Below are 22,457 nucleotides of genomic sequence, written 5' to 3' on the forward strand. Positions count from 1 at the left end.
ACACACGAACAGGAGGCAGTCACTCAACTGCTCGAGACTGGGACACAGGAACAGGAGGGCGTTACTCAACTGCTCAAGACGAGGACACAGGAACAGGATGCAGTCATTCAACTGCTCGAGACTGGGACACAGGAACAGTAGGCAGTCATTCAACTGCTCGAGACTGGGACACAGGAACAGGAGGCAGTCACTCAACAGCTCGAGACTGGGTCACAGAAACAAGAGGCAGTCATTTGACTGCTCAACACTGGGACACAGGAACAGGAGGCAGTCACTCAGCTGCTCGAGACTGGGACACAGAAACATGAGGCAGTCACTCAACTGCTCGAGTCTGGGACACAGGAACAGAAGGCAGTCACTCAACCGCTCGAAACTGGGACACACGAACAGGAGGCAGTCACTCAACTGCTTGAGACTGGGACATAGGAAAAGAAGCCTGGCACTCAACTGCTCGAGACTGGGACACAGGAACAGGAGGCAGTCACTCAACTGCTTGAGACTGGGACACAGGAACAGGAGGCGGTCACTCAACTGCTTGAAACTGGGACACAGGAAAAGAAGGCAGGCACTGAACTGATCGAGACTGGGACACCGGAAGAGGAGACAGTCACTCAACTGCTCGAAACTTGGACTCAGGAACAGGACGCAGTCATTCAACTACTCAAGAGTGGGACACAGGAACAGGAGGCAGTCATTCAACTGCTGGAGACTGGGACACAGGAACAGGAGGCAGTCATTCAACTGCTAGGGACTGTGACACAGGAACAGGAGGCAGTCACTCAACTGCACGAGACAGGGACACAGGAACAGGAGACAGTCATTCATCTGTTCGAGACTGGGACACAGGAACAGGAGGCAGTCATTCGACTGCTCAAAACTGGGATACAGGATCAGGACACACTCATTCAACTGCTCGAGACTGGTACACAGGAACAGGAGGCACTCGGTCAACTGCTCGAGACTGGGACACAGGAACAGGAGGCAGTCACTCAACAGCACGAGACTGGGTCACAGAAACAAGAGGCAGTCATTGGACTGCTCAAGACTGGGACACAGGAACAGGAGGGAGTCACTCAACTGCTCGAGACTGGGACACAGAAACATGAGGCAGTCACTCAACTGCTCGAGACTGGGACACAGGAACAGGAGGCAGTCACTCAACCGCTCGAAACTGGGACACAAGAACAGGAGGCAGTCACTCAACTGCTCGAGACTGGGACACAGGAACAGGAGGGCGTTACTCAACTGCTCAAGACTAGGACACAGGAACAGGAGGCAGTCATTCAACTGCTCGAGACTGGGACACAGGAACAGTAGGCAGTCATTCAACTGCTCGAGACTGGGACACAGGAACAGGAGGCAGTCACTCAACAGCTCGAGACTGGGTCACAGAAACAAGAGGCAGTCATTCGAATGCTCAACACTGGGACACAGGAACAGGAGGGAGTCACTCAGCTGCTCGAGACTGGGACACAGAAACATGAGGCAGTCACTCAACTGCTCGAGACTGGGACACAGGAACAGGAGGCAGTTAGTCAACCGCTCGAAACTGGGACACACGAACAGGAGGCCGTCACTCAACTGCTCGAGACTGGGACATAGGAAAAGAAGGCAGGCACTCAACTGCTCGAGACTGAGACACCGGAACAGGAGGCGGTCACTCAACTGCTTGAAACTGGGACACAGGAAAAGAAGGCAAGCACTCAACTGATCGAGACTGGGACACCGGAAGAGGAGGCAGTCACTCAACTGCTCGAAACTGGGACGCAGGAACAGGACGCAGTCATTCAATTGCTCGAGACTGTGACACAGAAACAGGAGGGTGTTACTCAACTGCTCGAGAGTGGGACACAGGAACAGGCGGCAGTCTTTCAACTGCTAGAGACTGGGACACAGGAACAGGAGGCAGTCATTCAACTGTTCGAGACTGTGACACAGGAACAGGAGGCAGTCACTCAACTGCTCGAGACAGGGACACAGGAACAGGAGACAGTCATTCATCTGTTCGAGACTGGGACACAGGAACAGGAGGCAGTCACTCAACTGCTCGAGACTGGGTCACAGAAACAAGAGGCAGTCATTCGACTGCTCAAGACTGGGACACAGGAGCAGTTGGGAGTCACTCAACTGCTCGAGACTGGGACACAGACACATGAGGCAGTCACTCAACAGCTCGAGACTGGGTCACAGAAACAAGAGGCAGTCATTTGACTGCTCAACACTGGGACACAGGAACAGGAGGCAGTCACTCAGCTGCTCGAGACTGGGACACAGAAACATGAGGCAGTCACTCAACTGCTCGAGTCTGGGACACAGGAACAGAAGGCAGTCACTCCACCGCTCGAAACTGGGACACACGAACAGGAGGCAGTCACTCAACTGCTTGAGACTGGGACATAGGAAAAGAAGGCTGGCACTCAACTGCTCGAGACTGGGACACAGGAACAGGAGGCAGTCACTCAACTGCTTGAGACTGGGACACAGGAACAGGAGGCGGTCACTCAACTGCTTGAAACTGGGACACAGGAAAAGAAGGCAGGCACTGAACTGATCGAGACTGGGACACCGGAGGAGGAGACAGTCACTCAACTGCTCGAAACTTGGACTCAGGAACAGGACGCAGTCATTCAACTACTCGAGAGTGGCACACAGGAACAGGAGGCAGTCATTCAACTGCTGGAGACTGGGACACAGGAACAGGAGGCAGTCATTCAACTGCTAGGGACTGTGACACAGGAACAGGAGGCAGTCACTCAACTGCACGAGACAGGGACACAGGAACAGGAGACAGTCATTCATCTGTTCGAGACTGGGACGCAGGAACAGGAGGCAGTCATTCGACTGCTCAAAACTGGGATACAGGATCAGGACACACTCATTCAACTGCTCGAGACTGGTACACAGGAACAGGAGGCACTCAGTCAACTGCTCGAGACTGGGACACAGGAACAGGAGGCAGTCACTCAACAGCACGAGACTGGGTCACAGAAACAAGAGGCAGTCATTGGACTGCTCAAGACTGGGACACAGGAACAGGAGGGAGTCACTCAACTGCTCGAGACTGGGACACAGAAACATGAGGCAGTCACTCAACTGCTCGAGACTGGGACACAGGAACAGGAGGCAGTCACTCAACCGCTCGAAACTGGGACACACGAACAGGAGGCAGTCACTCAACTGCTCGAGACTGGGACACAGGAACAGGAGGGCGTTACTCAACTGCTCAAGACTAGGACACAGGAACAGGAGGCAGTCATTCAACTGCTCGAGACTGGGACACAGGAACAGTAGGCAGTCATTCAACTGCTCGAGACTGGGACACAGGAACAGGAGGCAGTCACTCAACAGCTCGAGACTGGGTCACAGAAACAAGAGGCAGTCATTCGACTGCTCAACACTGGGACACAGGAACAGGAGGGAGTCACTCAGCTGCTCGAGACTGGGACACAGAAACATGAGGCAGTCACTCAACTGCTCGAGACTGGGACACAGGAACAGGAGGCAGTTAGTCAACCGCTCGAAACTGGGACACACGAACAGGAGGCCGTCACTCAACTGCTCGAGACTGGGACATAGGAAAAGAAGGCAGGCACTCAACTGCTCGAGACTGGGACACCGGAACAGGAGGCGGTCACTCAACTGCTTGAAACTGGGACACAGGAAAAGAAGGCAAGCACTCAACTGATCGAGACTGGGACACTGGAAGAGGAGGCAGTCACTCAACTGCTCGAAACTGGGACGCAGGAACAGGACGCAGTCATTCAATTGCTCGAGACTGTGACACAGAAACAGGAGGGTGTTACTCAACTGCTCGAGAGTGGGACACAGGAACAGGCGGCAGTCTTTCAACTGCTAGAGACTGGGACACAGGAACAGGAGGCAGTCATTCAACTGTTAGAGACTGTGACACAGGAACAGGAGGCAGTCACTCAACTGCTCGAGACAGGGACACAGGAACAGGAGGCAGTCTCTCAGCTGCTCGAGACTGGGTCACAGAAACATGAGGCAGTCACTCAACTGCTCGAGACTGGGATACAGGAACAGGAGGCAGTCACTCAACTGCTCGAGACTCGGTCACGGAAACAAGAGGCAGTCATTCGACTGCTCGAGACCGGGACACACGAACAGGAGGCAGCCACCCAACTGCTCGAAACTGGGACACAGAAACATGATGCAGTCACACAACTGCTCGATACTGGGACACAGGAACAGGAGGCAGTCACTCAACCGCTCGAGACTGGGACACACGAACAGGAGGCAGTCACTCAACTGCTCGAGACTGGGACACAGGAACAGGAGGGCGTTACTCAACTGCTCAAGACTAGGACACAGGAACAGGAAGCAGTCATTCAACTGCTCGAGACTGGGACACAGGAACAGTAGGCAGTCATTCAACTGCTCGAGACTGGGACACAGGAACAGGAGGCAGTCAGTCAACCGCTCGAAACTGGGACAGACGAACAGGAGGCAGTCACTCAACTGCTCGAGACTGGGACATAGGAAAAGAAGGCAGGAACTCAACTGCTCGAGACTGGGACCCAGGAACAGGAGGCAGTCACTCAACTGCTTGAGACTGGGACACAGGAACAGGAGGGAGTCACTCAGCTGCTCAAGACTGGGACACAGAAACATGTGGCAGTCACTCAACTGCTCGAGACTGGGACACAGGAACAGGAGGCGGTCACTCAACTGCTTGAAACTGGGACACAGGAAAAGAAGGCAAGCACTCAACTGATCGAGACTGGGACACCGGAAGAGGAGGCAGTCACTCAACTGCTCGAAACTGGGACACAGGAACAGGACGCAGTCATTCAACTGCTCGAGACTGGGACACAGGAACAGGAGGCAGTCACTAAACTGCTCGAGACTGGGACACAGAAACAGGAGGCAGTCACTCAACGACTCGAAACTGGGACACAGGAATAGAAGGCTGGCACTCAACTGCTCGAGACTGGGACACAGGAACAGGAGGGCGTTACTCAACTGCTCGAGACTTGGACAGGAACAGGAGGCAGTCACTCAACTGATAGAAACTGGGACACAGGAAAAGAAGGCAGGCACTCAACTGCTCGAGACTGTGACACAGAAACAGGAGGGTGTTACTCAACTGCTCGAGAGTGGGACACAGGAACAGGAGGAAGCTATACAACTGCTAGAGACTGGGACACAGCAACAGGAGGCAGTCATTCAACTGCTAGAGACTGTGACACAGGAACAGGAGGCAGTCACTCATCTGTTCGAGACTGGGACACAGGAACAGGAGGTGAGTCACTCAACCGCTCGAAACTGGGACACACGAACAGGAGGCAGTCACTCAACTGCTCGAGACTGGGACACAGGAACAGGAGGGCGTTACTCAACTGCTCAAGACGAGTTCACAGGAACAGGAAGCAGTCATTCAACTGCTCGAGACTGGGACACAGGAACAGTAGGCAGTCATTCAACTGCTCGAGACTGGGACACAGGAACAGGAGGCAGTCACTCAACAGCTCGAGACTGGGTCACAGAAACAAGAGGCAGTCATTTGACTGCTCAACACTGGGACACAGGAACAGGAGGCAGTCACTCAGCTGCTCGAGACTGGGACACAGAAACATGAGGCAGTCACTCAACTGCTCGAGTCTGGGACACAGGAACAGAAGGCAGTCACTCAACCGCTCGAAACTGGGACACACGAACAGGAGGCAGTCACTCAACTGCTTGAGACTGGGACATAGGAAAAGAAGGCTGGCACTCAACTGCTCGAGACTGGGACACAGGAACAGGAGGCAGTCACTCAACTGCTTGAGACTGGGACACAGGAACAGGAGGCGGTCACTCAACTGCTTGAAACTGGGACACAGGAAAAGAAGGCAGGCACTGAACTGATCGAGACTGGGACACCGGAAGAGGAGACAGTCACTCAACTGCTCGAAACTTGGACTCAGGAACAGGACGCAGTCATTCAACTACTCGAGAGTGGGACACAGGAACAGGAGGCAGTCATTCAACTGCTGGAGACTGGGACACAGGAACAGGAGGCAGTCATTCAACTGCTAGGGACTGTGACACAGGAACAGGAGGCAGTCACTCAACTGCACGAGACAGGGACACAGGAACAGGAGACAGTCATTCATCTGTTCGAGACTGGGACACAGGAACAGGAGGCAGTCATTCGACTGCTCAAAACTGGGATACAGGATCAGGACACACTCATTCAACTGCTCGAGACTGGTACACAGGAACAGGAGGCACTCAGTCAACTGCTCGAGACTGGGACACAGGAACAGGAGGCAGTCACTCAACAGCACGAGACTGGGTCACAGAAATAAGAGGCAGTCATTGGACTGCTCAAGACTGGGACACAGGAACAGGAGGGAGTCACTCAACTGCTCGAGACTGGGACACAGAAACATGAGGCAGTCACTCAACTGCTCGAGACTGGGACACAGGAACAGGAGGCAGTCACTCAACCGCTCGAAATTGGGACACACGAACAGGAGGCAGTCACTCAACTGCTCGAGACTGGGACACAGGAACAGGAGGGCGTTACTCAACTGCTCAAGACTAGGACACAGGAACAGGAGGCAGTCATTCAACTGCTCGAGACTGGGACACAGGAACAGTAGGCAGTCATTCAACTGCTCGAGACTGGGACACAGGAACAGGAGGCAGTCACTCAACAGCTCGAGACTGGGTCACAGAAACAAGAGGCAGTCATTCGACTGCTCAACACTGGGACACAGGAACAGGAGGGAGTCACTCAGCTGCTCGAGACTGGGACACAGAAACATGAGGCAGTCACTCAACTGCTCGAGACTGGGACACAGGAACAGGAGGCAGTTAGTCAACCGCTCGAAACTGGGACACACGAACAGGAGGCCGTCACTCAACTGCTCGAGACTGGGACATAGGAAAAGAAGGCAGGCACTCAACTGCTCGAGACTGAGACACCGGAACAGGAGGCGGTCACTCAACTGCTTGAAACTGGGACACAGGAAAAGAAGGCAAGCACTCAACTGATCGAGACTGGGACACCGGAAGAGGAGGCAGTCACTCAACTGCTCGAAACTGGGACGCAGGAACAGGACGCAGTCATTCAATTGCTCGAGACTGTGACACAGAAACAGGAGGGTGTTACTCAACTGCTCGAGAGTGGGACACAGGAACAGGCGGCAGTCTTTCAACTGCTAGAGACTGGGACACAGGAACAGGAGGCAGTCATTCAACTGTTCGAGACTGTGACACAGGAACAGGAGGCAGTCACTCAACTGCTCGAGACAGGGACACAGGAACAGGAGACAGTCATTCATCTGTTCGAGACTGGGACACAGGAACAGGAGGCAGTCACTCAACTGCTCGAGACTGGGTCACAGAAACAAGAGGCAGTCATTCGACTGCTCAAGACTGGGACACAGGAGCAGGAGGGAGTCACTCAACTGCTCGAGACTGGGACACAGACACATGAGGCAGTCACTCAACAGCTCGAGACTGGGTCACAGAAACAAGAGGCAGTCATTTGACTGCTCAACACTGGGACACAGGAACAGGAGGCAGTCACTCAGCTGCTCGAGACTGGGACACAGAAACATGAGGCAGTCACTCAACTGCTCGAGTCTGGGACACAGGAACAGAAGGCAGTCACTCAACCGCTCGAAACTGGGACACACGAACAGGAGGCAGTCACTCAACTGCTTGAGACTGGGACATAGGAAAGGAAGGCAGGCACTCAACTGCTCGAGACTGAGACACCGGAACAGGAGGCGGTCACGCAACTGCTTGAAACTGGGACACAGGAAAAGAAGGCAAGCACTCAACTGATCGAGACTGGGACACCGGAAGAGGAGGCAGTCACTCAACTGCTCGAAACTGGGACGCAGGAACAGGACGCAGTCATTCAATTGCTCGAGACTGTGACACAGAAACAGGAGGGTGTTACTCAACTGCTCGAGAGTGGGACACAGGAACAGGCGGCAGTCTTTCAACTGCTAGAGACTGGGACACAGGAACAGGAGGCAGTCATTCAACTGTTCGAGACTGTGACACAGGAACAGGAGGCAGTCACTCAACTGCTCGAGACAGGGACACAGGAACAGGAGACAGTCATTCATCTGTTCGAGACTGGGACACAGGAACAGGAGGCAGTCAGTCAACTGCTCGAGACTGGGTCACAGAAACAAGAGGCAGTCATTCGACTGCTCAAGACTGGGACACAGGAGCAGGAGGGAGTCACTCAACTGCTCGAGACTGGGACACAGACACATGAGGCAGTCACTCAACAGCTCGAGACTGGGTCACAGAAACAAGAGGCAGTCATTTGACTGCTCAACACTGGGACACAGGAACAGGAGGCAGTCACTCAGCTGCTCGAGACTGGGACACAGAAACATGAGGCAGTCACTCAACTGCTCGAGTCTGGGACACAGGAACAGAAGGCAGTCACTCAACCGCTCGAAACTGGGACACACGAACAGGAGGCAGTCACTCAACTGCTTGAGACTGGGACATAGGAAAAGAAGGCTGGCACTCAACTGCTCGAGACTGGGACACAGGAACAGGAGGCAGTCACTCAACTGCTTGAGACTGGGACACAGGAACAGGAGGCGGTCACTCAACTGCTTGAAACTGGGACACAGGAAAAGAAGGCAGGCACTGAACTGATCGAGACTGGGACACCGGAGGAGGAGACAGTCACTCAACTGCTCGAAACTTGGACTCAGGAACAGGACGCAGTCATTCAACTACTCGAGAGTGGGACACAGGAACAGGAGGCAGTCATTCAACTGTTGGAGACTGGGACACAGGAACAGGAGGCAGTCATTCAACTGCAGGGGACTGTGACACAGGAACAGGAGGCAGTCACTCAACTGCACGAGACAGGGACACAGGAACAGGAGACAGTCATTCATCTGTTCGAGACTGGGACACAGGAACAGGAGGCAGTCATTCGACTGCTCAAAACTGGGATACAGGATCAGGACACACTCATTCAACTGCTCGAGACTGGTACACCGGAACAGGAGGCACTCAGTCAACTGCTCGAGACTGGGACACAGGAACAGGAGGCAGTCACTCAACAGCACGAGACTGGGTCACAGAAACAAGAGGCAGTCATTGGACTGCTCAAGACTGGGACACAGGAACAGGAGGGAGTCACTCAACTGCTCGAGACTGGGACACAGAAACATGAGGCAGTCACTCAACTGCTCGAGACTGGGACACAGGAACAGGAGGCAGTCACTCAACCGCTCGAAACTGGGACACACGAACAGGAGGCAGTCACTCAACTGCTCGAGACTGGGACACAGGAACAGGAGGGCGTTACTCAACTGCTCAAGACTAGGACACAGGAACAGGAGGCAGTCATTCAACTGCTCGAGACTGGGACACAGGAACAGTAGGCAGTCATTCAACTGCTCGAGACTGGGACACAGGAACAGGAGGCAGTCACTCAACAGCTCGAGACTGGGACACAGAAACAAGAGGCAGTCATTCGACTGCTCAACACTGGGACACAGGAACAGGAGGGAGTCACTCAGCTGCTCGAGACTGGGACACAGAAACATGAGGCAGTCACTCAACTGCTCGAGACTGGGACACAGGAACAGGAGGCAGTTAGTCAACCGCTCGAAACTGGGACACACGAACAGGAGGCCGTCACTCAACTGCTCGAGACTGGGACATAGGAAAAGAAGGCAGGCACTCAACTGCTCGAGACTGGGACACCGGAACAGGAGGCGGTCACTCAACTGCTTGAAACTGGGACACAGGAAAAGAAGGCAAGCACTCAACTGATCGAGACTGGGACACCGGAGGAGGAGGCAGTCACTCAACTGCTCGAAACTGGGACGCAGGAACAGGACGCAGTCATTCAATTGCTCGAGACTGTGACACAGAAACAGGAGGGTGTTACTCAACTGCTCGAGAGTGGGACACAGGAACAGGCGGCAGTCTTTCAACTGCTAGAGACTGGGACACAGGAACAGGAGGCAGTCATTCAACTGTTAGAGACTGTGACACAGGAACAGGAGGCAGTCACTCAACTGCTCGAGACAGGGACACAGGAACAGGAGGCAGTCACTCAACTGCTCGAGACTGGGTCACAGAAACAAGAGGCAGTCATTCGACTGCTCAAGACTGGGACACAGGAGCAGGAGGGAGTCACTCAACTGCTCGAGACTGGGACACAGAAACATGAGGCAGTCACTCAACTGCTCGAGATTGGGATACAGGAACAGGAGGCAGTTACTCAACTGCTCGAGACTCGGTCACGGAAACAAGAGGCAGTCATTCGACTGCTCGAGACCGGGACACACGAACAGGAGGCAGCCACCCAACTGCTCGAAACTGGGACACAGAAACATGATGCAGTCACACAACTGCTCGATACTGGGACACAGGAACAGGAGGCAGTCACTCAACCGCTCGAGACTGGGACACACGAACAGGAGGCAGTCACTCAACTGCTCGAGACTGGGACACAGGAACAGGAGGGCGTTACTCAACTGCTCAAGACTAGGACACAGGAACAGGAAGCAGTCATTCAACTGCTCGAGACTGGGACACAGGAACAGTAGGCAGTCATTCAACTGCTCGAGACTGGGACACAGGAACAGGAGGCAGTCAGTCAACCGCTCGAAACTGGGACAGACGAACAGGAGGCAGTCACTCAACTGCTCGAGACTGGGACATAGGAAAAGAAGGCAGGAACTCAACTGCTCGAGACTGGGACCCAGGAACAGGAGGCAGTCACTCAACTGCTTGAGACTGGGACACAGGAACAGGAGGGAGTCACTCAGCTGCTCAAGACTGGGACACAGAAATATGTGGCAGTCACTCAACTGCTCGAGACTGGGACACAGGAACAGGAGGCGGTCACTCAACTGCTTGAAACTGGGACACAGGAAAAGAAGGCAAGCACTCAACTGATCGAGACTGGGACACCGGAAGAGGAGGCAGTCACTCAACTGCTCGAAACTGGGACACAGGAACAGGACGCAGTCATTCAACTGCTCGAGACTGGGACACAGGAACAGGAGGCAGTCACTAAACTGCTCGAGACTGGGACACAGAAACAGGAGGCAGTCACTCACCGACTCGAAACTGGGACACAGGAATAGAAGGCTGGCACTCAACTGCTCGAGACTGGGACACAGGAACAGGAGGGCGTTACTCAACTGCTCGAGACTTGGACAGGAACAGGAGGCAGTCACTCAACTGATAGAAACTGGGACACAGGAAAAGAAGGCAGGCACTCAACTGCTCGAGACTGTGACATAGAAACAGGAGGGTGTTACTCAACTGCTTGAGAGTGGGACACAGGAACAGGAGGAAGCTATACAACTGCTAGAGACTGGGACACAGGAACAGGAGGCAGTCATTCAACTGCTAGAGACTGTGACACAGGAACAGGAGGCAGTCACTCATCTGTTCGAGACTGGGACACAGGAACAGGAGGTGAGTCACTCAACCGCTCGAAACTGGGACACACGAACAGGAGGCAGTCACTCAACTGCTCGAGACTGGGACACAGGAACAGGAGGGCGTTACTCAACTGCTCAAGACGAGTTCACAGGAACAGGAAGCAGTCATTCAACTGCTCGAGACTGGGACACAGGAACAGTAGGCAGTCATTCAACTGCTCGAGACTGGGACACAGGAACAGGAGGCAGTCACTCAACAGCTCGAGACTGGGTCACAGAAACAAGAGGCAGTCATTTGACTGCTCAACACTGGGACACAGGAACAGGAGGCAGTCACTCAGCTGCTCGAGACTGGGACACAGAAACATGAGGCAGTCACTCAACTGCTCGAGTCTGGGACACAGGAACAGAAGGCAGTCACTCAACCGCTCGAAACTGGGACACACGAACAGGAGGCAGTCACTCAACTGCTTGAGACTGGGACATAGGAAAAGAAGGCTGGCACTCAACTGCTCGTGACTGGGACACAGGAACAGGAGGCAGTCACTCAACTGCTTGAGACTGGGACACAGGAACAGGAGGCGGTCACTCAACTGCTTGAAACTGGGACACAGGAAAAGAAGGCAGGCACTGAACTGATCGAGACTGGGACACCGGAAGAGGAGACAGTCACTCAACTGCTCGAAACTTGGACTCAGGAACAGGACGCAGTCATTCAACTACTCGAGAGTGGGACACAGGAACAGGAGGCAGTCATTCAACTGCTGGAGACTGGGACACAGGAACAGGAGGCAGTCATTCAACTGCTAGGGACTGTGACACAGGAACAGGAGGCAGTCACTCAACTGCACGAGACAGGGACACAGGAACAGGAGACAGTCATTCATCTGTTCGAGACTGGGACACAGGAACAGGAGGCAGTCATTCGACTGCTCAAAACTGGGATACAGGATCAGGACACACTCATTCAACTGCTCGAGACTGGTACACAGGAACAGGAGGCAGTCACTCAACAGCACGAGACTGGGTCACAGAAACAAGAGGCAGTCATTGGACTGCTCAAGACTGGGACACAGGAACAGGAGGGAGTCACTCAACTGCTCGAGACTGGGACACAGAAACATGAGGCAGTCACTCAACTGCTCGAGACTGGGACACAGGAACAGGAGGCAGTCACTCAACCGCTCGAAACTGGGACACACGAACAGGAGGCAGTCACTCAACTGCTCGAGACTGGGACACAGGAACAGGAGGGCGTTACTCAACTGCTCAAGACTAGGACACAGGAACAGGAGGCAGTCATTCAACTGCTCGAGACTGGGACACAGGAACAGTAGGCAGTCATTCAACTGCTCGAGACTGGGACACAGGAACAGGAGGCAGTCACTCAACAGCTCGAGACTGGGTCACAGAAACAAGAGGCAGTCATTCGACTGCTCAACACTGGGACACAGGAACAGGAGGGAGTCACTCAGCTGCACGAAAATGGGAAACAGGAACAGGAGGCAGTCACTCAACTGCTCGAGACTGGGACACAGGAACAGGAGGCAGTTAGTCAACCGCTCGAAACTGGGACACACGAACAGGAGGCCGTCACTCAACTGCTCGAGACTGGGACATAGGAAAAGAAGGCAGGCACTCAACTGCTCGAGATTGAGACACCGGAACAGGAGGCGGTCACTCAACTGCTTGAAACTGGGACACAGGAAAAGAAGGCAAGCACTCAACTGATCGAGACTGGGACACAGGAAGAGGAGGCAGTCACTCAACTGCTCGAAACTGGGACGCAGGAACAGGACGCAGTCATTCAATTGCTCGAGACTGTGACACAGAAACAGGAGGGTGTTACTCAACTGCTCGAGAGTGGGACACAGGAACAGGCGGCAGTCTTTCAACTGCTAGAGACTGGGACACAGGAACAGGAGGCAGTCATTCAACTGTTCGAGACTGTGACACAGGAACAGGAGGCAGCCACTCAACTGCTCGAGACAGGGACACAGGAACAGGAGACAGTCATTCATCTGTTCGAGACTGGGACACAGGAACAGGAGGCAGTCACTCAACAGCACGAGACTGGGTCACAGAAACAAGAGGCAGTCATTGGACTGCTCAAGACTGGGACACAGGAACAGGAGGGAGTCACTCAACTGCTCGAGACTGGGACACAGAAACATGAGGCAGTCACTCAACTGCTCGAGACTGGGACACAGGAACAGGAGGCAGTCACTCAACCGCTCGAAACTGGGACACACGAACAGGAGGCAGTCACTCAACTGCTCGAGAGTGGGACACAGGAACAGGAGGGCGTTACTCAACTGCTCAAGACTAGGACACAGGAACAGGAGGCAGTCATTCAACTGCTCGAGACTGGGACACAGTAACAGTAGGCAGTCATCCAACTGCTCGAGACTGGGACACAGGAACAGGAGGCAGTCACTCAACAGCTCGAGACTGGGTCACAGAAACAAGAGGCAGTCATTCGACTGCTCAACACTGGGACACAGGAACTGGAGGGAGTCACTCAGCTGCTCGAGACTGGGACACAGAAACATGAGGCAGTCACTCAACTGCTCGAGACTGGGACACAGGAACAGGAGGCAGTTAGTCAACCGCTCGAAACTGGGACACACGAACAGGAGGCCGTCACTCAACTGCTCGAGACTGGGACATAGGAAAAGAAGGCAGGCACTCAACTGCTCGAGACTGGGACACCGGAACAGGAGGCGGTCACTCAACTGCTTGAAACTGGGACACAGGAAAAGAAGGCAAGCACTCAACTGATCGAGACTGGGACACCGGAAGAGGAGGCAGTCACTCAACTGCTCGAAACTGGGACGCAGGAACAGGACGCAGTCATTCAATTGCTCGAGACTGTGACACAGAAACAGGAGGGTGTTACTCAACTGCTCGAGAGTGGGACACAGGAACAGGCGGCAGTCTTTCAACTGCTAGAGACTGGGAAACAGGAACAGGAGGCAGTCATTCAACTGTTAGAGACTGTGATACAGGAACAGGAGGCAGTCACTCAACTGCTCGAGACAGGGACACAGGAACAGGAGGCAGTCTCTCAACTGCTCGAGACTGGGTCACCGGAACAGGAGGCGGTCACTCAACTGCTTGAAACTGGGACACAGGAAAAGAAGGCAAGCACTCAACTGATCGAGACTGGGACACCGGAAGAGGAGGCAGTCACTCAACTGCTCGAAACTGGGACGCAGGAACAGGACGCAGTCATTCAATTGCTCGAGACTGTGACACAGAAACAGGAGTGTGTTACTCAACTGCTCGAGAGTGGGACACAGGAACAGGCGGCAGTCTTTCAACTGCTAGAGACTGGGACACAGGAACAGGAGGCAGTCATTCAACTGTTTGAGACTGTGACACAGGAACAGGAGGCAGTCACTCAACTGCTCGAGACAGGGACACAGGAACAGGAGGCAGTTACTCAACTGCTCGAGACTGGGTCACAGAAACAAGAGGCAGTCATTCGACTGCTCAAGACTGGGACACAGGAACAGGAGGGAGTCACTCAACTGCTCGAGACTGGGACACAGAAACATGAGGCAGTCACTCAACTGCTCGAGACTGGGACACAGGAACAGGAGGCAGTCACACAACCGCTCGAAACGGACACACGAACAGGAGGCAGTCACTCAACTGCTCGAGACTGGGACACAGAAACAGAAGGGCGTTACTCAACTGCTCAAGACTAGGACACAGGAACAGGAGGCAGTCTTTCAACTGCTCGAGACAGGGACACAGGAACAGTAGGCAGTCATTCAACTGCTCGAGACTGGGACACAGGAACAGGAGGCAGTCACTCAACAGCTCGAGACTGGGACACAGGAACAGGAGGCAGTCACTCAACCGCTCGAAACTGGGAAACACGAAAAGGAGGCAGTCACTCAACTGCTCGAGTCTGGGACATAGGAAAAGAAGGCAGGCACTCAACTGCTCGAGACTGGGACACAGGAACAGGAGGCAGTCACTCAACTGCTTGAGACTGGGTCACAGGAACAGGAGGCAGTCATTCAACTGCTAGAGACTGGGACACAGGAACAGGAGGCAGTCATTCAACTGCTAGAGACTGTGACACAGGAACAGGAGGCAGTCACTCAACTGCTCGAGACTCGGTCACAGAAACAAGAGACAGTCATTCGACTGCTCGAGACTGGGACACAGAAACAGGAGGGAGTCACTCAACTGCTCGAGACTGGGACACAGAAACATGAGGCAGTCACTCAACTGCTCGAGACTGGGACACAGGAACAGGAGGCGGTCACTCAACTGCTTGAAACTGGGACACAGGAAAAGAAGGCAAGCACTCAACTGATCGAGACTGGGACACCGGAAGAGGAGGCAGTCACTCAACTGCTCGAAACTGGGACACAGGAACAGGACGCAGTCATTCAACTGCTCGAGACTGGGACACAGGAACAGGAGGCAGTCACTAAACTGCTCGAGACTGGGACACAGAAACAGGAGGCAGTCACTCAACGACTCGAAACTGGGACACAGGAATAGAAGGCTGGCACTCAACTGCTCGAGACTGGGACACAGGAACAGGAGGGCGTTACTCAACTGCTCGAGACTTGGACAGGAACAGGAGGCAGTCACTCAACTGATAGAAACTGGGACACAGGAAAAGAAGGCAGGCACTCAACTGCTCGAGACTGTGACACAGAAACAGGAGGGTGTTACTCAACTGCTCGAGAGTGGGACACAGGAACAGGAGGAAGCTATACAACTGCTAGAGACTGGGACACAGGAACAGGAGGCAGTCATTCAACTGCTAGAGACTGTGACACAGGAACAGGAGGCAGTCACTCATCTGTTCGAGACTGGGACACAGGAACAGGAGGTGAGTCACTCAACCGCTCGAAACTGGGACACACGAACAGGAGGCAGTCACTCAACTGCTCGAGACTGGGACACAGGAACAGGAGGGCGTTACTCAACTGCTCAAGACGAGTTCACAGGAACAGGAAGCAGTCATTCAACTGCTCGAGACTGGGACACAGGAACAGTAGGCAGTCATTCAACTGCTCGAGACTGGGACACAGGAACAGGAGGCAGTCACTCAACAGCTCGAGACTGGGTCACAGAAACAAGAGGCAGTCATTTGACTGCTCAACACTGGGACACAGGAACAGGAGGCAGTCACTCAGCTGCTCGAGACTGGGACACAGAAACATGAGGCAGTCACTCAACTGCTCGAGTCTGGGACACAGGAACAGAAGGCAGTCATTCAACCGCTCGAAACTGGGACACACGAACAGGAGGCAGTCACTCAACTGCTTGAGACTGGGACATAGGAAAAGAAGGCTGGCACTCAACTGCTCGAGACTGGGACACAGGAACAGGAGGCGGTCACTCAACTGCTTGAAACTGGGACACAGGAAAAGAAGGCAGGCACTGAACTGATCGAGACTGGGACACCGGAAGAGGAGACAGTCACTCAACTGCTCGAAACTTGGACTCAGGAACAGGACGCAGTCATTCAACTACTCGAGAGTGGGACACAGGAACAGGAGGCAGTCATTCAACTGCTGGAGACTGGGACACAGGAACAGGAGGCAGTCATTCAACTGCTAGGGACTGTGACACAGGAACAGGAGGCAGTCACTCAACTGCACGAGACAGGGACACAGGAACAGGAGACAGTCATTCATCTGTTCGAGACTGGGACACAGGAACAGGAGGCAGTCATTCGACTGCTCAAAACTGGGATACAGGATCAGGACACACTCATTCAACTGCTCGAGACTGGTACACAGGAACAGGAGGCACTCAGTCAACTGCTCGAGACTGGGACACAGGAACAGGAGGCAGTCACTCAACAGCACGAGACTGGGTCACAGAAACAAGAGGCAGTCATTGGACTGCTCAAGACTGGGACACAGGAACAGGAGGGAGTCACTCAACTGCTCGAGACTGGGACACAGAAACATGAGGCAGTCACTCAACTGCTCGAGACTGGGACACAGGAACAGGAGGCAGTCACTCAACCGCTCGAAACTGGGACACACGAACAGGAGGCAGTCACTCAACTGCTCGAGACTGGGACACAGGAACAGGAGGGCGTTACTCAACTGCTCAAGACTAGGACACAGGAACAGGAGGCAGTCATTCAACTGCTCGAGACTGGGACACAGGAACAGTAGGCAGTCATTCAACTGCTCGAGACTGGGACACAGGAACAGGAGGCAGTCACTCAACAGCTCGAGACTGGGTCACAGAAACAAGAGGCAGTCATTCGACTGCTCAACACTGGGACACAGGAACAGGAGGGAGTCACTCAGCTGCTCGAGACTGGGACACAGAAACATGAGGCAGTCACTCAACTGCTCGAGACTGGGACACAGGAACAGGAGGCAGTTAGTCAACCGCTCGAAACTGGGACACACGAACAGGAGGCCGTCACTCAACTGCTCGAGACTGGGACATAGGAAAAGAAGGCAGGCACTCAACTGCTCGAGACTGAGACACCGGAACAGGAGGCGGTCACTCAACTGCTTGAAACTGGGACACAGGAAAAGAAGGCAAGCACTCAACTGATCGAGACTGGGACACCGGAAGAGGAGGCAGTCACTCAACTGCTCGAAACTGGGACGCAGGAACAGGACGCAGTCATTCAATTGCTCGAGACTGTGACACAGAAACAGGAGGGTGTTACTCAACTGCTCGAGAGTGGGACACAGGAACAGGCGGCAGTCTTTCAACTGCTAGAGACTGGGACACAGGAACAGGAGGCAGTCATTCAACTGTTCGAGACTGTGACACAGGAACAGGAGGCAGTCACGCAACTGCTCGAGACAGGGACACAGGAACAGGAGACAGTCATTCATCTGTTCGAGACTGGGACACAGGAACAGGACGCAGTCACTCAACTGCTCGAGACTGGGTCACAGAAACAAGAGGCAGTCATTCGACTGCTCAAGACTGGGACACAGGAGCAGGAGGGAGTCACTCAACTGCTCGAGACTGGGACACAGACACATGAGGCAGTCACTCAACAGCTCGAGACTGGGTCACAGAAACAAGAGGCAGTCATTTGACTGCTCAACACTGGGACACAGGAACAGGAGGCAGTCACTCAGCTGCTCGAGACTGGGACACAGAAACATGAGGCAGTCACTCAACTGCTCGAGTCTGGGACACAGGAACAGAAGGCAGTCACTCAACCGCTCGAAACTGGGACACACGAACAGGAGGCAGTCACTCAACTGCTTGAGACTGGGACATAGGAAAAGAAGGCTGGCACTCAACTGCTCGAGACTGGGACACAGGAACAGGAGGCAGTCACTCAACTGCTTGAGACTGGGACACAGGAACAGGAGGCGGTCACTCAACTGCTTGAAACTGGGACACAGGAAAAGAAGGCAGGCACTGAACTGATCGAGACTGGGACACCGGAGGAGGAGACAGTCACTCAACTGCTCGAAACTTGGACTCAGGAACAGGACGCAGTCATTCAACTACTCGAGAGTGGGACACAGGAACAGGAGGCAGTCATTCAACTGCTGGAGACTGGGACACAGGAACAGGAGGCAGTCATTCAACTGCTAGGGACTGTGACACAGGAACAGGAGGCAGTCACTCAACTGCACGAGACAGGGACACAGGAACAGGAGACAGTCATTCATCTGTTCGAGACTGGGACACAGGAACAGGAGGCAGTCATTCGACTGCTCAAAACTGGGATACAGGATCAGGACACACTCATTCAACTGCTCGAGACTGGTACACAGGAACAGGAGGCACTCAGTCAACTGCTCGAGACTGGGACACAGGAACAGGAGGCAGTCACTCAACAGCACGAGACTGGGTCACAGAAACAAGAGGCAGTCATTGGACTGCTCAAGACTGGGACACAGGAACAGGAGGGAGTCACTCAACTGCTCGAGACTGGGACACAGAAACATGAGGCAGTCACTCAACTGCTCGAGACTGGGACACAGGAACAGGAGGCAGTCACTCAACCGCTCGAAACTGGGACACACGAACAGGAGGCAGTCACTCAACTGCTCGAGACTGGGACACAGGAACAGGAGGGCGTTACTCAACTGCTCAAGACTAGGACACAGGAACAGGAGGCAGTCATTCAACTGCTCGAGACTGGGACACAGGAACAGTAGGCAGTCATTCAACTGCTCGAGACTGGGACACAGGAACAGGAGGCAGTCACTCAACAGCTCGAGACTGGGTCACAGAAACAAGAGGCAGTCATTCGACTGCTCAACACTGTGATACAGGAACAGGAGGGAGTCACTCAGCTGCTCGAGACTGGGACACAGAAACATGAGGCAGTCACTCAACTGCTCGAGACTGGGACACAGGAACAGGAGGCAGTTAGTCAACCGCTCGAAACTGGGACACACGAACAGGAGGCCGTCACTCAACTGCTCGAGACTGGGACATAGGAAAAGAAGGCAGGCACTCAACTGCTCGAGACTGGGACACCGGAACAGGAGGCGGTCACTCAACTGCTTGAAACTGGGACACAGGAAAAGAAGGCAAGCACTCAACTGATCGAGACTGGGACACCGGAAGAGGAGGCAGTCACTCAACTGCTCGAAACTGGGACGCAGGAACAGGACGCAGTCATTCAATTGCTCGAGACTGTGACACAGAAACAGGAGGGTGTTACTCAACTGCTCGAGAGTGGGACACAGGAACAGGCGGCAGTCTTTCAACTGCTAGAGACTGGGACACAGGAACAGGAGGCAGTCATTCAACTGTTAGAGACTGTGACACAGGAACAGGAGGCAGTCACTCAACTGCTCGAGACAGGGACACAGGAACAGGAGGCAGTCTCTCAACTGCTCGAGACTGGGTCACCGGAACAGGAGGCGGTCACTCAACTGCTTGAAACTGGGACACAGGAAAAGAAGGCAAGCACTCAACTGATCGAGACTGGGACACCGGAAGAGGAGGCAGTCACTCAACTGCTCGAAACTGGGACGCAGGAACAGGACGCAGTCATTCAATTGCTCGAGACTGTGACACAGAAACAGGAGTGTGTTACTCAACTGCACGAGAGTGGGACACAGGAACAGGCGGCAGTCTTTCAACTGCTAGAGACTGGGACACAGGAACAGGAGGCAGTCATTCAACTGTTTGAGACTGTGACACAGGAACAGGAGGCAGTCACTCAACTGCTCGAGACAGGGACACAGGAACAGGAGGCAGTCACTCAACTGCTCGAGACTGGGTAACAGAAACAAGAGGCAGTCATTCGACTGCTCAAGACTGGGACACAGGAGCAGGAGGGAGTCACTCAACTGCTCGAGACTGGGACACAGAAACATGAGGCAGTCACTCAACTGCTCGAGACTGGGACACAGGAACAGGAGGCAGTCACACAACCGCTCGAAACGGACACACGAACAGGAGGCAGTCACTCAACTGCTCGAGACTGGGACACAGAAACAGAAGGGCGTTACTCAACTGCTCAAGACTAGGACACAGGAACAGGAGGCAGTCATTCAACTGCTCGAGACTGGGACACAGGAACAGTAGGCAGTCATTCAACTGCTCGAGACTGGGACACAGGAACAGGAGGCAGTCACTCAACAGCTCGAGACTGGGACACAGGAACAGGAGGCAGTCACTCAACCGCTCGAAACTGGGAAACACGAAAAGGAGGCAGTCACTCAACTGCTCGAGTCTGGGACATAGGAAAAGAAGGCAGGCACTCAACTGCTCGAGACTGGGACACAGGAACAGGAGGCAGTCACTCAACTGCTTGAGACTGGGTCACAGGAACAGGAGGCAGTCATTCAACTGCTAGAGACTGGGACACAGGAACAGGAGGCAGTCATTCAACTGCTAGAGACTGTGACACAGGAACAGGAGGCAGTCACTCATCTGTTCGAGACTGGGACACAGGAACAGGAGGCAGTCACTCAACTGCTCGAGACTCGGTCACAGAAACAAGAGACAGTCATTCGACTGCTCGAGACTGGGACACAGAAACAGGAGGGAGTCACTCAACTGCTCGAGACTGGGACACAGAAACATGAGGCAGTCACTCAACTGCTCGAGACTGGGACACAGGAACAGGAGGCAGTCACTCAACCGCTCGAAACTGGGACACACGAACAGGAGGCAGTCACTCAACTGCTCGAGACTGGGACACAGGAACAGGAGGCAGTCACTCAACTGCTTGAGACTGGGACACAGGAACAGGAGGCAGTCATTCAACTGCTCGAGACTGGGACACAGGAACAGTAGGCAGTCATTCAACTGCTCGAGACTGGGACACAGGAACAGGAGGCAGTCACTCAACCGCTCGAAACTGGGAAACACGAACAGGAGGCAGTCACTCAACTGCTCGAGACCGGGTCACAGACACAAGAGGCAGTCATTGGACTGCTCAAGACTGGGACACAGGAACAGGAGGGAATCACTCAACTGTTCGAGACTGTGACACAGAAACATGAGGCAGTCACTCAACCTCTCGAGACTTGGACACAGGAACAGGAGGCAGTCACTCAACCGCTCGAAACTGGGACACACGAACAGGAGGCAGTCACTCAACTCTCGAGACTGGGACACAGGAACAGGAGGGCGTTACTCAACTGCTCAAGACTAGGACACAGGAACAGGAGGCAGTCATTCAACTGCTCGAGACTGGGACACAGGAACAGTAGGCCGTCATTCAACTGCTCGAGACTGGGACACAGGAACAGGAGGCAGTCACTCAACAGCTCGAGACTGGGTCACAGAAACAAGAGGCAGTCATTCGACTGCTCAACACTGGGACACAGGAACAGGAGGCGGTCACTCAAGTGCTCGAAACTGGGACCCAGGAACAGGAGGCAGTCACTCAACTGCTCAAAACTGGGATACAGGATCAGGACACAGTCATTCAACTGCTCGAGACTGGGACACAGGAACAGGAGGCACTCATTCAACTGCTCGAGACTGGGACACAGGAACAGGAGGCAGTCATTCGACTGCTCAAGACTGGGACACAGGAACAGGAGGGAGTCACTCAACTGCTCGAGACTGGGACACAGAAACATGAGGCAGTCACTCAACTGCTCGAGA

The sequence above is a fragment of the Chiloscyllium plagiosum genome, unplaced genomic scaffold (genome assembly GCF_037043375.1).
Source record: "Chiloscyllium plagiosum isolate Xiang-an unplaced genomic scaffold, Cpla_swu_hap1 HiC_scaffold_46, whole genome shotgun sequence".
NCBI classification, from domain to species: Eukaryota; Metazoa; Chordata; class Chondrichthyes; order Orectolobiformes; family Hemiscylliidae; genus Chiloscyllium; species Chiloscyllium plagiosum.